Consider the following 15,474-nt stretch of genomic DNA (forward strand, 5'->3'; position numbering starts at 1 on the left):
TGGGTATTGTGAATTTTTGGTGATGCCTTTTGGATTAACTAATGCCCCGATAGTATTTATGGATCTAATGAACAGAGTATTCCATGAATACTTAGACCAATTTGTCATAGTTTTTATTGATGACATCTTAATCTATTCGAAGAATAATGAGGAACACGAGAAACATCTCACGATTGTCTTGGAAACTCTAATAGAAGAGAAGCTTTATGCCAAATTCAAGAAATGTGAATTCTGGTTGGATAAAATAGGTTTTCTAGGGCATGTAATCACAGCACAAGGAATTGAAGTAGACCCAACTAAAGTAGAAGCAGTAAATAATTGGGTAAGACCAACCAATGTTAAAGAGATAGGTAGCTTCTTGGGATTGGCTGGTTACTATAGAATATTTATCGAGGGATTTTCTAAAATAGCAGGACCATTGAGCCAGTTGACTCGAAAAGGGATAAAATTTCAATGGATAGAGAAATGTGAATAGAGCTTCCAAGAGCTGAAACGAAGATTAGTCACAGTTCCAGTGTTAACAATACCTGACGGACCAGAAGGATTCGTTAGATAGAGCGATGCTTCGAAATAGGGCATAGGGTGTGTTCTGATGCAAAAAGGAAAAGTGATAGCCTACGTTTCCAAACAATTGAAACAATATGAACAAAAGTACCCAACCCACAATCTAGAATTGGCTATGGTAGTTCATGCCCTTAAGATATGGCGTCATTACTTATATTGAAGTAAGTGTGACATTTATACGGATCATAAGAGTTTGAAGTACTTTTTCACCCAAAAGGAATTAAATATGAGCCAGAGGAGATGGCTAGAGCTAGTGAAGGATTACGATTGCACTATCCTTTACCATCCTGGTATGCTCTTAGCAGAAAGGCGGTTCGACAATTGGCAGTATTAATTACTATGGAGGACCACTTGTTAAAGGATTTCAAAAACTTACATCTTGAAGTAATTGTTCCACCAACCCAAACTATCACCAGGATGACGACTCTAATGATTCGACCAACACTTAGAGATCGAGTAAGAGTAGCACAGGATGATGACTCTTTCTTGCAAAAGATTAAATCCGAAGTTGGTACTAGCAAGCGAAAGGATTTTGAATTAGGCAGTGAGAAAGCCTTACTTTTTAAGGAAAGGTTGTGTGCCGAAAGATGAGGGATTGAGGAATGAAATTATTGAAGAAGCACACTTAACTCCATATACTGCTCATCTAGGAGGTACAAAAATGTATCGTGATCTAAGGAGTATGTTTTGGTGGAGAAATATGAAAGGGTGCATAGGTCTTTTTGTCAGGAGGTGCATGACTTGTCAACAGGTAAAAGTTGAACATCAAAGGTCATCTGGATTGTTGGAACCGTTAACAATTCCACAATGTAAATGGGAGCATATAACTATGGATTTTGTTATGGGTTTTCCAAAATCAACTAGGGGAAATGATGCTATGTGCGTTATAGTGGATCAATTAACAAAGTCAGCTCATTTCCTACCGGTAAGAATGAATTTTAGTATGGATCAATACGTGCGATTGTACATCAAAGAGGTCATCCATTTGCATGGTATCCCAACCTCAATTGTATCGGATAGAGATCTAAGATTTACCTCAAAATTTTGGAAAAGTTTGGAAGGAGCTATGGGAACCAAGTTAAACTTCAGTACAACTTTTCATCCTCAAACCGATGGACAATCGAAGAGGACTATACAGACTTTGGAGGATATGCTACATGTCTGCGTCCTTGATTTAGGAGGCAGTTGGGAAAGTTATGTACCATGGGTAGAGTTTGCCTATAATAATAGCTATCAAGCTACAATAAAGATGGCACCTTACGAAGCTCCCTATTGCAGGAGATGTAGAGCACCTCTTTATTGGGATGAAGTAGGTGAACAAAGAGTTTTAGGACCCGAAATAATTGAGGAAACTAGTCGAATAGTTGATAAAATAAGAGCTAGAATCAAGGCAGCCCAGGACTGACAAAAAAAGTTATGCTGATAAAAGGAGAAAAGATTTGGCATTTAATGTGGGTGATAAGGTTTTCTTAAAAGTGGCACCAATGAAGGGAGTTCTTAACTTTGAAAAGAAGGGAAAACTTCGACCAAGATTCGTAGGTCCTTTTGAAATTTTGCAGAAAGTTGGAAATGCAGCCCATCAAATTGCTCTACCACCAAATTTGTCAGCAATTCATGATGTGTTCCACGTGTCAATGCTTCGACAATATGTGCCAGATCAAAGTCATGTAGTTAGTTATCAACCATTGGATATCTAACAAAACATGACTTATGAGGAAAATCAGTAGTAATATTGAATCGCAGAATCCAACAACTGAGGACAAAGAAAATTCCGTTAGTGAGAGTTCAATGGAGAAACCAAAATGTGGAAGAATCAACTTGGGAAAGAGAAGAGGAAATCAAGGTCAAGTATCCAGAACTTTTCAACTAAGTTCAAGGTCATTTCGAGGATGAAATTTTTTTAAGGGAGGAGGGATGTAATACTCCGAAATTTTGTGCTCATTTAATTTTTAGGATAGCAATTTAACTTTTTAAATTTTTGTATGGCCAAAATTATTAATGGTTTCCAAATTCGCATTGGTCGATTTATTAAAAGTTTACCAAAATTAGTTAACTAGGGGTTTGGGATAAATGTCAAATTTTACACCTAATTACTAAAGGTAAGCATTTTTTTTCCACTTGGCCGAGAGTAGAATGTTATCTTTGTAGTGAGGTAACAAGCAAGCATGAGGTGGCTAAGGCAAGCATGAGGTGTTTAGTTAAATTTATGAAGTGCATCCATGCAACCCACGTGGAGACAAATGTTGAAGAGTCACCTTTACTTAATCATTAAGTCCTCTTACCTTTAAATAAGAAATGTTGCTACCATTTATTTCCCTTGCAAAATAAAAATAGAATATCACTTGTAAGAAAGGGCAATGAATACGTGAGGAAAAGGGGAAAAAGCCTAGCACTCGCAATTCATCTTTCAACCGAAATTTCTTCAAGTTTTACAGTAAGATATTTTCTATGCTTAAGTGGTAGGATTTCATGGTAATATTTATGCTTAAGCTATGCATGAAAACCATAATATGAAAGACGTGGACAAGTCCACAAAGTTAGATAGCTATTTATGCCTTAGGACAAGTCCGAAGGACACCGGCAAGCCGGAATGTGCAAGTATGTGTTTGAATGCATTCTTTTGTGTAGTATTAACATGTTAAATCCAAGCATGGTATCTTACTGAGTATTCTTTATACTCATAGTATTCCATACTAAATTTTCAGATCCATAATTGTGGAGTTGGTGGAAGTCAGTCGGCATAATCGATGATGGATTAAGGACAAAGTTATTTTACATCGAAGTTTCTTCTTTGTATGTTTTGTTTGACTGTTTTCCATATGTTTTTCTTATGTTATTATATAAAAACATTATAAGACATGATGTAATATGGTACTGGAAGTAAATTATGTAATTATATCTTCCATGTCATGTTAAGAGACGTTTTTTTTAAGACTTTCCCTTGCAAGTGATAAAAAGGCAGAAACGGGACAGTTTTTGGGTCAACTTCAAAACATTATATGTGACTCCATAAACATCTATTTGAGACATTAAAAATATTTCTCCGTTCCTCTTTGAGTTTTCTTAATATGGGTGCAAGAATCACTCAATTTGGATAGCTGTGGCCTGAGATATGAGTTTTTAAGCGTTGAAGGGTCAATCTGAACTTTCTGTGCATTACCTCACTGTTTTCAGTAAAACGCCCATATCATATGATCTTGTAAATTTTTCATATTTTAACCTCAAACACGACTTGAAAATATCTTTCTAATGCCACAAATTTCATAGAAAACAGAGTTGGGATGAATTTTCTAAAAATAGTTGAACTTACTGCCCCAACTAACCTTGGCAGTGCCGAGTCTGTAAATGTAAAGTATAATTTCTTGTCGACATGCACTTCTGCTGGCCATTAAATTTTATGAGAGATATTTTACCAAATTAAAAATAAGTTCCTAACATGTAATACTTTTATTTAAGAGTATTTACGTGTAGCGAAGGAAGCAGTTTTTATGTTTAGTACGTGACACTCGAATCTTAAGGTCGGGGCGTCACATAAAGTGTTTCTGAAAGTAGCACCGATGAAAGGTGTACTTAGATTTGGAAAGAAAGGCAAGCTACAACCCCGGTATATTGGACCTTTAGAGATACTTGATAGAGTCGGAAATGTGGCTTACCGACTAGCTTTGCCACCTGAATTATCGGCAGTGCATAATGTATTCCATATATCGATGATAAAGAAGTATGTACATGATCTTAATCATGCAGTGAGTTATCAAACCTTGGAGGTACAGAAAGATTTATCATACGAGGAACTACCGATCAAGATATTGGATCGAAAAGTGCATAAACTAAGGAATAAAGAGATCAGCTGGTTAAGATACAGTGGAATCATCACGGCGTAGAAGAAGCCACTTGGGAAAAAGACGAAGAAGCTAAAGACAAGTATCCAACACTATTCGCCCAATCAGAAGGTAAATTTCAAGGACAAAATTTTAATTAAGTTGTGGGGGATATAGAACCCCAAATAATTCTAGACACCTTAGTGGCACTAAGACATGAATATTGGATGACTAAAGTATACTTCAGATTTTTTATCCCATTTGAGACCCATTTTCGACATAGGAAAAATTCGATTTGGGAAATGATATCTAAATAAAAGTTGTAGCTCTTTGAGCTTACTTTCCAATGCACCTTGAATTACCTCAATCGGATATCGGGAGAAGAAGTTATGATAGAAACACTGAAGGCTGTGCAGTGTCAATTGGACTACAACCGATCGACCGAAAATGCCTGAAATGAAAATTCTCGTTTTTCTCTAGAATTTAAATATTTATTTTCATCAATTATTTTTTCAAAGGGCCACCCATGTTTTTGGCAATCAAAATCCCACTAAATTGAAGCATTCAACGTCAAACTTAAATGGCACCCATGTTTTCTCTCTTAAATGAAATTTAACCCTTGATTTGCTTTAAGTTATGGGATATTTACCTATAAATAGAGATCTCATTTCACTCATTTTTTCTTACACCAAAAGCAAGAGCTTTTACATACTAAAGAAAAAGTTTTCAAGAGAGAAAAAGAGAGGGAGGAAAACTATTTTTCCTAAAAGTTTAAGAAGTGTTATCAAGCATCAATTCTCAACGGTTTTCAAACATCCAAGGAGTGCATTTCTTTCAACGTCCAAGTTTCATCGAAGTTTTCAATCCAAGTTTTCAAAAGCATCAATCAAGGTAGGTAGAGGTGCAATGTGTTTAATCGTGTTAAGTAATAAGTTTCGATTCATGTTAATGTTTGTATGTCAAATAGTACTCCAGTATGGCATATCCCTCTATGTTAATGGTTGTATGTCAAATGGTACTCCAGTACGGCATACCCCTTCATGTCAAATGGTGCCTCCGGGTACGACATGTATGAAAAGTTATAAAGTTAATGTTTTGAAATGTATAGCTTGATCACGAATGCACCTATGACACCTATTGAGTTTTTCAACTCACGGGTTTAATCCCATCTCTACAGATTGAAGAAATTCTACCTCGGGCATGGATGGAGGAGAAGATGGAGAGTGATGTAACGAGCCCATGGAAATCCGGTGAAAGTTTTGAATAACGCAGAATGCGAGAACAAGTTATGTTTTCTTCATATAAATTACATTTTGTTGTTATGAAAAATTCAGTGTTTTTCTTTAAAGTATATGAAGTATTGTTATTTAAATTATTATTCGAAGATGTAAGCTTCCGCTAAAGCGTATACACTTGTTACTACACCACCGGTTAAGCTAAGTAAAATAAGTAGCGTTCTGGTCCACTAGGGATCAAGGCGTTACAAAGTGTAAACTAAAGTGTACACCATAGTGCATGTGTCGCATGGTTCTTACCGATTGAACTTTGCTATTTGTACACTGATTTTTGACCCATTGTTTGACACTTGCATTGTTGTCAAGTGTGAATTGGATGGGATAACTGTTTCAAATTTAAACTGTCCAAAAGCGTAATGTCACATGGCAAAGTGTAAACTAAAGTGTACATCATAGTGTACGTGTCGCAATGTTCTTACCGATTAAACTTCGCTATTTGTACACTAATTTTTCACACATTATTTGACACTGCATTGTTGTCAAGTGTCAACTGGATGGAAAAACTGTTTGAAATTTAAACCGTCCAATAGGGTAATGTCACGTGGCAAAGTGTAAACTAAAGTGTACACCATAGTGCTCATTGAGCAAGGTCCTTACCGATTGAATTTTGCTATTTGTACACTGAATTTTGACACGTTGTTTGACAGTTGCATTGTTGTCAAGTGTCAATTAGATGGAAAAGCTTTTTGATATTTAAACTGTCCAACAGGGTAATATCACGTGGAAAAGTGTAAATTAAAGTGTACACCAAGGTTCTTACCGATTGAACTTTGCTACTTGTACACTAATTTTTGACACATTGTTTGACACTTGCATTGTTGTCAAGCGTCAAATGGATGGGAAAACTATCTGAAATTTAAACTGCCCAACATAATAATGTCACGTGGCAAAGTGTAAACTAAAGTGTACACCAAAGTGTACATTGAGCAAGGTCCTTACCGATTGAACTTTGTTATTTGTATACTGATTTTTGACACGTTGTTTACCACTTGCATTGCGGTCAAGTTTAAATTGGATGGAAAAACTATTAGAAATTTAAACTGTCCAACAGGGTGATGTCACGTGGCATAGCGTAAATAAAAGTGTACACCATAGTGTACACATAGCAAGGTTTTTACCGATTAAACTTTGCTATTTGTACACTGATTTTTGATACGTTGGTTGACACTTGCATTGTTGTCAAGGGTCAGTTCGGTGGGAAACTGTTTGAAAATTAAGATGTTTAATAGGGTAATGTAACGTGGCAAAGTGCAAACTAAAGTGTACACCAAAGTGTACATACAGCAAGGTCCTTACCGATTGAGCTTTGCTATTTGTACACTGATTTTTGACAAGTTGTTTGACACTAGTATTGTTGTCAAGTTTCAATTGGATGGAAAATTTATTTGAAATTTAAACTGTCCAACAGGGTAATGTCACGTGGCAAAGTGTAAAATAAAGTGTACACCATAGTGGACATGTAGCAAGGTTCTTACCGATTGAACTTTACTATTTGTATAGTGATTTTGCACGTTGTTTGACACTTGCATTGTTGCCAAGGGTCAGTTCGGTGGGAAAATTGTTTGAAAATTCAACTGTCCAATAGGGTAATGTCACGTGGCAAAATGTAAACTAAAGTGTACACCGTAGTGTACATGTGCTAAGGTCCTTACCGATTGAACTCTGCTATTTGTACACTGATTTTTGACCCGTTGTTTGAAACGTGCGTTGCTGTCAAGTGTTAATTGGATGGAAAAATTGTTTGAAATTTAAATTGTCTAAAAGGGTAATGTCACATGGTAAAGTGTAAACTAAAGTGTACACTATAGTGTACAAGTCGCAAGGTTCTTACCGATTGAGCTTCACTATTTGTACACTGATTTTTCACACGTTGTTTGACGCTTGCATTGTTGTCAAGTGTCAACTGTATGGAAAAACTATTTGAAATCTAAACTATCCAATAAGGTTATTTCACGAGGCAAAGTCTAAATTAAAGTGTACACCATAGCATACATTTAGCAAGGTTTTTACCGATTGAACTTTGCTATTTGTACACTGATTTTTGACACTTGCATTGTTGTCAAGGGTTAGTTGGGTGGGAAATTTTTTTGAAATTTAAACTATCTAATAGGGTAATGTAACGTGGCAAAGAGCAAACTAAAGTGTACACCATAGTGTATATGTGGCAAGGTCCTTAACGATTGAACTTTGATATTTGTACATTGATTTTTGACACGTTGTTTGACACTTTCATTGTTGTCAAGTTTCAATTGGATGAAAAAACAATTTGAAATTTAAACTGTCCAACAAGGTAATTTCACGTGGCAAAGTGTAAAACAAAGTGTACACCATAGTGGACATGTAGCAAGGTTCTTACCGATTGAACTTTACTATTTGCACAGTGATTTTGCACATTGTTTGACACTTGCATTGTTGCCAAGGGTCAGTTCGGTGGGAAAACTATTTGAAAATTCAACTGTCCAATAGGGTAATGTCACGTGGCAAAATGTAAACTAAAGTGTACACCGTAGTGTACATGTGCCAAGGTCCTTATCGATTGAACTTTGCTATTTTTACGCTGATTTTTGACCCGTTGTTTGAAACGTGCGTTGTTGTCAAGTGTTAATTGGATGGAAAAACTATTTGAAATTTAAATTGTCCAAAAGGGTAATGTCACATGGTAAAGTGTAAACTAAAGTGTACACAATAGTGTACAAGTCGCAAGGTTCTTATCGATTGAGCTTCGCTACTTGTACACTGATTTTTCACATGTTGTTTGACGCATGAATTGTTGTCAAGTGTCAATTGCATGGAAAAAATATTTGAAATTTAAACTATCCAACAGGGTTATTTCACGAGGCAAAGTCTAAATTAAAGTGTACACCATAGTGTACATGTAGCAAGGTTCTTACCGATTGAACTTTGCTATTTGTACACTGAATTTTGACACATTGTTTGACACTTGCATTGTTGTCAAGGGTTAGTGGGGTGGGAAAATTTTTTGAAATTTAAACTATCTAATGGGGTAATGTAATGTTGCAAAGAGTAAATTAAAGTGTACACCATAGTGTATATGTGGCAAGGTCCTTAACGATTGAACTTTGCTATTTGTACATTAATTTTTGACACGTTATTTGACACTTTCACTATTGTCAAGTGTCAGTTAGATGGGAAAACTGTTTGAAATTTAAACTGTCCAACAGGGTAATGTCATATGGTAAAGTGTAAACTAAAGTGTACATATAGCAAGCTGCTTACCGATTGAACTTTGCTAGTTGTGCATTGATTTTTGACACGTTGGTTGATACTTGCGTTGTTGTCAAGTGTCAATTAGATGGGAAAATAGTTTGGAATTTATATTTCCAACAAGGCAATGTCAAGAGGCAAAGTGTAAGCTAAAGTATGTACGCCATAGTGTACATGTAGCAAGGTTCTTACCGATTAAACTTTGCTATATGTACACTGATTTTTAACACATTGTTTGAAATTTTCATTGTTGTCAAGTGTTAATTAGATGGGAAAACTATTTGAAATTTAAACTGTCCAACGTGGTATTGTCACGTTACAAAGTGTAAACTAAAGTGTACACCATAGTGTACATTGAGCAAGGTCTTTACCGATTGAACTTTGCTATTTGTACACTGATTTTTGACACGTTGTCTACATGGTCTACTGAACCGCCTAAACCGTGCTTTGATACCACGCTGTAAGGCCCCGACCCCTTGTGGACCAGAACGCTACTTACTTTACTTAACTAACCGATGGTTTAGTCATAGGAGAATATGTTTTAGCGGAAGCTTAACTTTTACAATGATAATTTTAACAACAACCTTTCAAATACTTTAAATAAAACACTGAATAAAATAATAATGGAACGTAATTTTTTTGAAGAAAACACAACTTATTCTCGCGTTCAGCGTTATTCAAATACTTCAAAGAAACTACGTTGAAAACGTTCAAAAAAAAATCTAAATCACTTGTTCACCGGGTTTTCCATGGGCTCGTTGCACCACTCTCCATCTTTTCCATCATCCAGGCCCAAGGTAGAATGATATCAATCTGTAAAGAAGGGGTTAAACTCGTGAGTTAAAAAAACTCAATAGATATCAATGGTGCATTCATGATCAAGCTATACATTTCAAAGCTGTAACTTTAGAAACCTTTTCATAGTAGGATTTTCGGTAGAATCCCAAACACGTAGAGTCATGACTTAACACGATGCCTCGATCGGAAGTACATGCTGTATCCGAAGGTACCATTAGACATGGAGGTGTATGCCATACTGGAGGTACCATTAGATATACAAACATTAACATAAATCTTCATTTGCTAGAAACTTATAACTTAACATTAACACATTGTTTGAAATTTTCATTGTTGTCAAGTGTTAATTAGATGGGAAAACTATTTGAAATTTAAACTGTCCAACGTGGTATTGTCACGTTACAAAGTGTAAACTAAAGTGTACACCATAGTGTACATTGAGCAAGGTCCTTACCGATTGAACTTTGCTATTTGTACACTGATTTTTGACACGTTGTCTACATGGTCTACTGAACCGCCTAAACCGTGCTTTGATACCACGCTGTAAGGCCCCGACCCCTTGTGGACCAGAACGCTACTTACTTTACTTAACTAACCGATGGTTTAGTCATAGGAGAATATGTTTTAGCGGAAGCTTAACTTTTACAATGATAATTTTAACAACAACCTTTCAAATACTTTAAATAAAACACTGAATAAAATAATAATGGAACGTAATTTTTTTGAAGAAAACACAACTTATTCTCGCGTTCAGCGTTATTCAAATACTTCAAAGAAACAACGTTGAAAACGTTCAAAAAAAATCTAAATCACTTGTTCACCGGGTTTTCCATGGGCACGTTGCACCACTCTCCATCTTTTCCATCATCCAGGCCCAAGGTAGAATGATATCAATCTGTAAAGAAGGGGTTAAACTCGTGAGTTAAAAAAACTCAATAGATATCAATGGTGCATTCATGATCAAGCTATACATTTCAAAGCTGTAACTTTAGAAACCTTTTCATAGTAGGATTTTCGGTAGAATCCCAAACACGTAGAGTCATGACTTAACACGATGCCTCGATCGAAAGTACATGCCGTACCCGGAGGTACCATTAGACATGGAGGTGTATGCCATACCGGAGGTACCATTAGACATACAAACATTAACATAAATCTTCATTTGCTAGAAACTTATAATTTAACACGAATTAACACTTTACATATCTACCTACCTTGATTGATGCTTTGAACCTCGTTGAAAAATGCACTCTTTTGATGTTTCAAAAAAAAAACACTCCGTTGAGAATTGATGCTTGGAAAACACTTCTTGATAGCACCAAAACTTCTAGGAAAAACTAATTTTCCTCCCTCTTCTTTCTCTTTTTTCTAGACTTGAAAACTCTCTCTTTTATGCTTAGAAGCTTTTGTCTTGGTGTGAAAAATGTGTATGCATTGAGGCCTATTTATAGGTGAAAATCTCACAACTTAAGGGCAAGTGAAGGGCCTAATACTCATTAATACGGGTACCATTTATGTGGGAGTTATAGGTTTAAAAAGGTCCTAGAAAATCGTGTAGGAATTTGACTTTTCATATTCTGAGTACTTCAGTTAATACTATACAGTTTTTAGTATTTCTATCATAACTTATTCTCTCGATATCTGATTGAGGCAATTCAGACTGCGTTGGAAAGCTAACTCAAAGAGCTATAAGTTTTCTTTAGATATCATTTTCCAAATCGAATGTTTTCTATGTCATAAATGGATCTCAAATGAGACTAAAAATCTGAAATATACTTTGGCCATCCAATATTCATGTCTTAGTGCCACTAAGGTGTTTAAAATTATTTGGGGTTCTATAGTTTGACACTTGCATTATTGTAAAGTGTCAATTGGTTTGGAAAACTATTGGAAATTTAAACTGTCCAACAGAGTAATGTCATGTGGAAAAGTGTAAACTAAAGTGTTCACCATAGTGTACATGTAGCAAGGTTCTTACCGATTGAACTTTGCTATTTGTACACTAATTTTTTACACGTTGTTTGACACTTGCATTGTTGTCAAGTGTCAATTGGATGAAAAAATTGTTTGAAATTTAAACTATCCAAAAGGGTAATGCCATGTAGAAAAGTGTAAACCAAAGTGTATACCATAGTGTACATGTAGCAAGGTCCTCACCGATTGAACTTTGCTATTTGTACAGTGATTTTTGACATGTCTTTTGACACTTAAATTGTTGTCAGGTGTTAATTGGATGTGAAAACTGTTTCAAATTTAAACTGTCCAACATGAAAATGTCACGTGATAAAGCGCAAACTAAAGTGTAAACCATAGTGTACACATAGCAAGGTTCTTACCGACTGAATGTAAACTAAAGTGTACACCATACTGTACATGTAGCAAGGTTCTTTCCGATTGAACTTTACAATTCGTACACTTAATTTTAAGACGTTGTTTAACACCTGCATTATTGTCAAGTGTCAACTGAATGGGAAAACTGTTTTAAATTTAAACTGTCCAACAAGGTAATGTCACGTGGCGAAATCTAAACTAAAGTGTACACTATAGTGTAGACGTAGCAAGGTCCTCACCGATTGAACTTCGCTATTTGTACACTGATTTTCGACACGTTGTTTGACACTTGTATTGTTGTCAAAGTGTCAATTATATGAGAAAACTATTTGAAATTTAAAGTGTCCAACTGGGTAATGTCACGTGACAAAGTGTAAACTAAAGTCTACACCATAGTGTACATGTAGTATGCTTTTTACCGATTGAACTTTGCTATTTGTACACTGATTTTTGACACATTATTTGACACTTGCATTGTTTTCAAGTGTCAATTAGATGGGAAAACTGTTCGAAATTTAAACTTTCCAACAGGGTAATGTCACATGGTAAAGTGTAAACTAAAGTGTACACCATAGTGTACATGTAGCAAGGTCCTCACTGATTGAACTTTGCTATTTGTACACTGATTTTCGACACTTTTTTGGCACTTGCATTGTTGTCAAGTGTCAATTGGATGTGAAAACCATTTCAAATTTAAACTGTCCAACTAGATAATGTCACGTGACAAAGTGTAAACTAATGTGTACACCATAGTTTACACGTAGTAAGGTTCTTGCCGACTGAATGTAAACTAAAATGTACACCTTAGGGTACATGCTGCAAGGTTCTTACCGATTGAACTTTGCTATTTGTACACTTAATTTTGAAACCTTGTTTGACACTTGCATTGTTGTTAAGGGACAATTTGATGGGAAAACTGTTTGAAATTTAAACTGTCCAGCAGGGTAATGTCACGTGGTAAAGTGTAAACAAAAGTGTACATGTAGTAAGGTTCATACCAATTGAATTTGCTATTTGTACACTGATTTTTTACACGTTGTTTGATGCTTACATTGTTTTCAAGTGTCAAATGGATGGAAAAACTGTTTGATATTTATACTGTCCAGCCGGGTATGTCACGTGACAAAGTGTAAACTAAAGTGTGTATAACATAGTGTACAAGTAGCAATGTTCTTACCAATTGAACTTTGCTATTTGTACACTGATTTTTGACACGTTGTTTGATATTTGCATTGTTTTCAAGTGTTAATTTGATGGTTGAATTGTTTGAAATTTAAACTGTCCAACAGGGTAATGACATGTGGCAAAGTGTAAACTAAAGTGTACACCATAGTGTACATGTCGCAATGTTTTTACTGATTGAATTTCGCTATTTGTACATTGATTTTTGACATGTTGTTTGACACTTGCATTGTTGTAAAGTTTCAATTGGTTGGGAAACTGTTTGAAATTTAAACTATCCGACAGGGTAATGTCATGTGGTAAAATGTAACTGAAGTGCACACCATAGTGTACATCTAGCAAGGTTTTTACCGATTGAACTTTAATATTTGTACATTGATTTTTGACACGTTGTTTGACACTTGCATTGTTGTCAAGTGTCAATTGAATGGAAAAATTGTTTAAAATTTAAACTGTCCAACAGGGTAATGTCACGTGGGAAAGTGTAAACTAAAGTGTACACCATAGTGTACACGTAGCAAGGTCCTCACCGATTGAACTTTGCTGATTGTACATTGATTTTTGACACGTTGTTTGACACTTGCATTATTGTCAAGTGCTAATTGGATGTGAAAACTGTTTGAAATTTAAACTGTCCAACAGTGAAATGTCACGTGATAAAGCGTAAACTAAGGTGTAAATCATAGTGTCCACATAGCAAGGTTCTTACCGACTGAATGTAAACTAAAGTGTACACCATAGTGTACATGTAGAAAGGTTCTTACCGATTGAACTTTACAATTTGTACACTTAATTTTAACACGTTGTTTGACACTTGTATTGTTGTGAAATGTCAACTAAATGGGAAAACTGTTTGAAATTTAAACTGTCCAACAAGGTAATGTCACGTGGCGAAATCTAAACTAAAGTGTACACTATAGTGTAGACATAGCAAGGTCCTCACCGATTGAACTTTGCTATTTGTACACTGATTTTCGACACGTTGTTTGACACTTGCTGGAACGCCCCGAATTCTCGAAAACTGAAGCGTTAAAATAATATTCGTTTCTTTCTTTGGTTCAACCCCTTTGACGCTAGTCAAAGTATTTTATAAGTCCAATTTTTTTTTAAATATATAAAAATATAATGGAAGGTAGTTATCTATATAACTTAGGCAAATGTAGCAAAATTTGATTTTTTGTAAAAGATTTGAAGACAAATCGACAGTTACGGATTTAACGACAGCGGAAGAAAAATATTTTTGGCCTAGCAAATGTCTATTAAAATTTATGAAATTTTTACAGGGACTAAATCATTCATATATGTACCACATATAAAAAATTGGGGTTTCGACAATAACGTTTGAAGCACGAAAATATTACTCAAATATGCTGGAGAGGAACCTCGGATTTGACACGATGCAGTTTACTAAAACGGCCATAACTTTATTTTTAGCTAATATTTTTGGGAAATTCCAAAGGCTACTATTAGAAGACTCATAGGCCTTTCAAGCCCCACTGATTTCACTTAAAAACATGCACTGTAGCCTAAGTTATCCTATTTTCAACTAGAAGGACAGAAACTGAAATTTCCACCCAGCATAAAATAAAACCTCATACAAATCAATCCAACACTTTTAAATTCTTGTTAACATGCACCGTCTAAAAATGGAACAAAATAAACATTAAAAGTATTTCTAAACGTTCATCTAAGTTCCATGAAATATTTACATAAATAGAAATATTCACTAGGAATTGAAAGAATTAGAGATTGCCGAACACTTGCTACTATGCCAACCATTGCCATGCCTCGATCTTAACCTGTAAAATTATTTGTAGGGATGAGTACTATAAATAATACTCAGTAGGAAACACTTAAGTAAACGGTAAAAATATATATTTTCCAAAATGCAAACTTTGGTCAATTGTGTCACCGTCAATTTCAAGCGAATTGGTGATTAGTCAGTCCGCTTACTCTTAGGCTTTGATAACCCCATTTCATTTGTCATAATCATCTCTTCATCTCTTGTTTAAACCACCAAACGGTGATTCCATCATGAGCAACACAATAACACATTTAATGCAAACGAAAATATATAAATCCTACATCACTTACTTAAGTGCCGAAACACCCCTACCTTAATGCTTGGAATTTGAAATATCCTTTCGTGTCCAAAGAATAAAATGCAGCGTACATCTCGCCCTTTTCTTTAGAAATTTTCAGATTCAAAGTTCATTTTGTCTATGGAAGAAAGGGCAAAATAATTTGATGCATAAGTATAA

Source organism: Olea europaea, unplaced genomic scaffold, assembly GCF_002742605.1.
Source record: "Olea europaea var. sylvestris unplaced genomic scaffold, O_europaea_v1 scaffold2787, whole genome shotgun sequence".
NCBI classification, from domain to species: Eukaryota; Viridiplantae; Streptophyta; class Magnoliopsida; order Lamiales; family Oleaceae; genus Olea; species Olea europaea.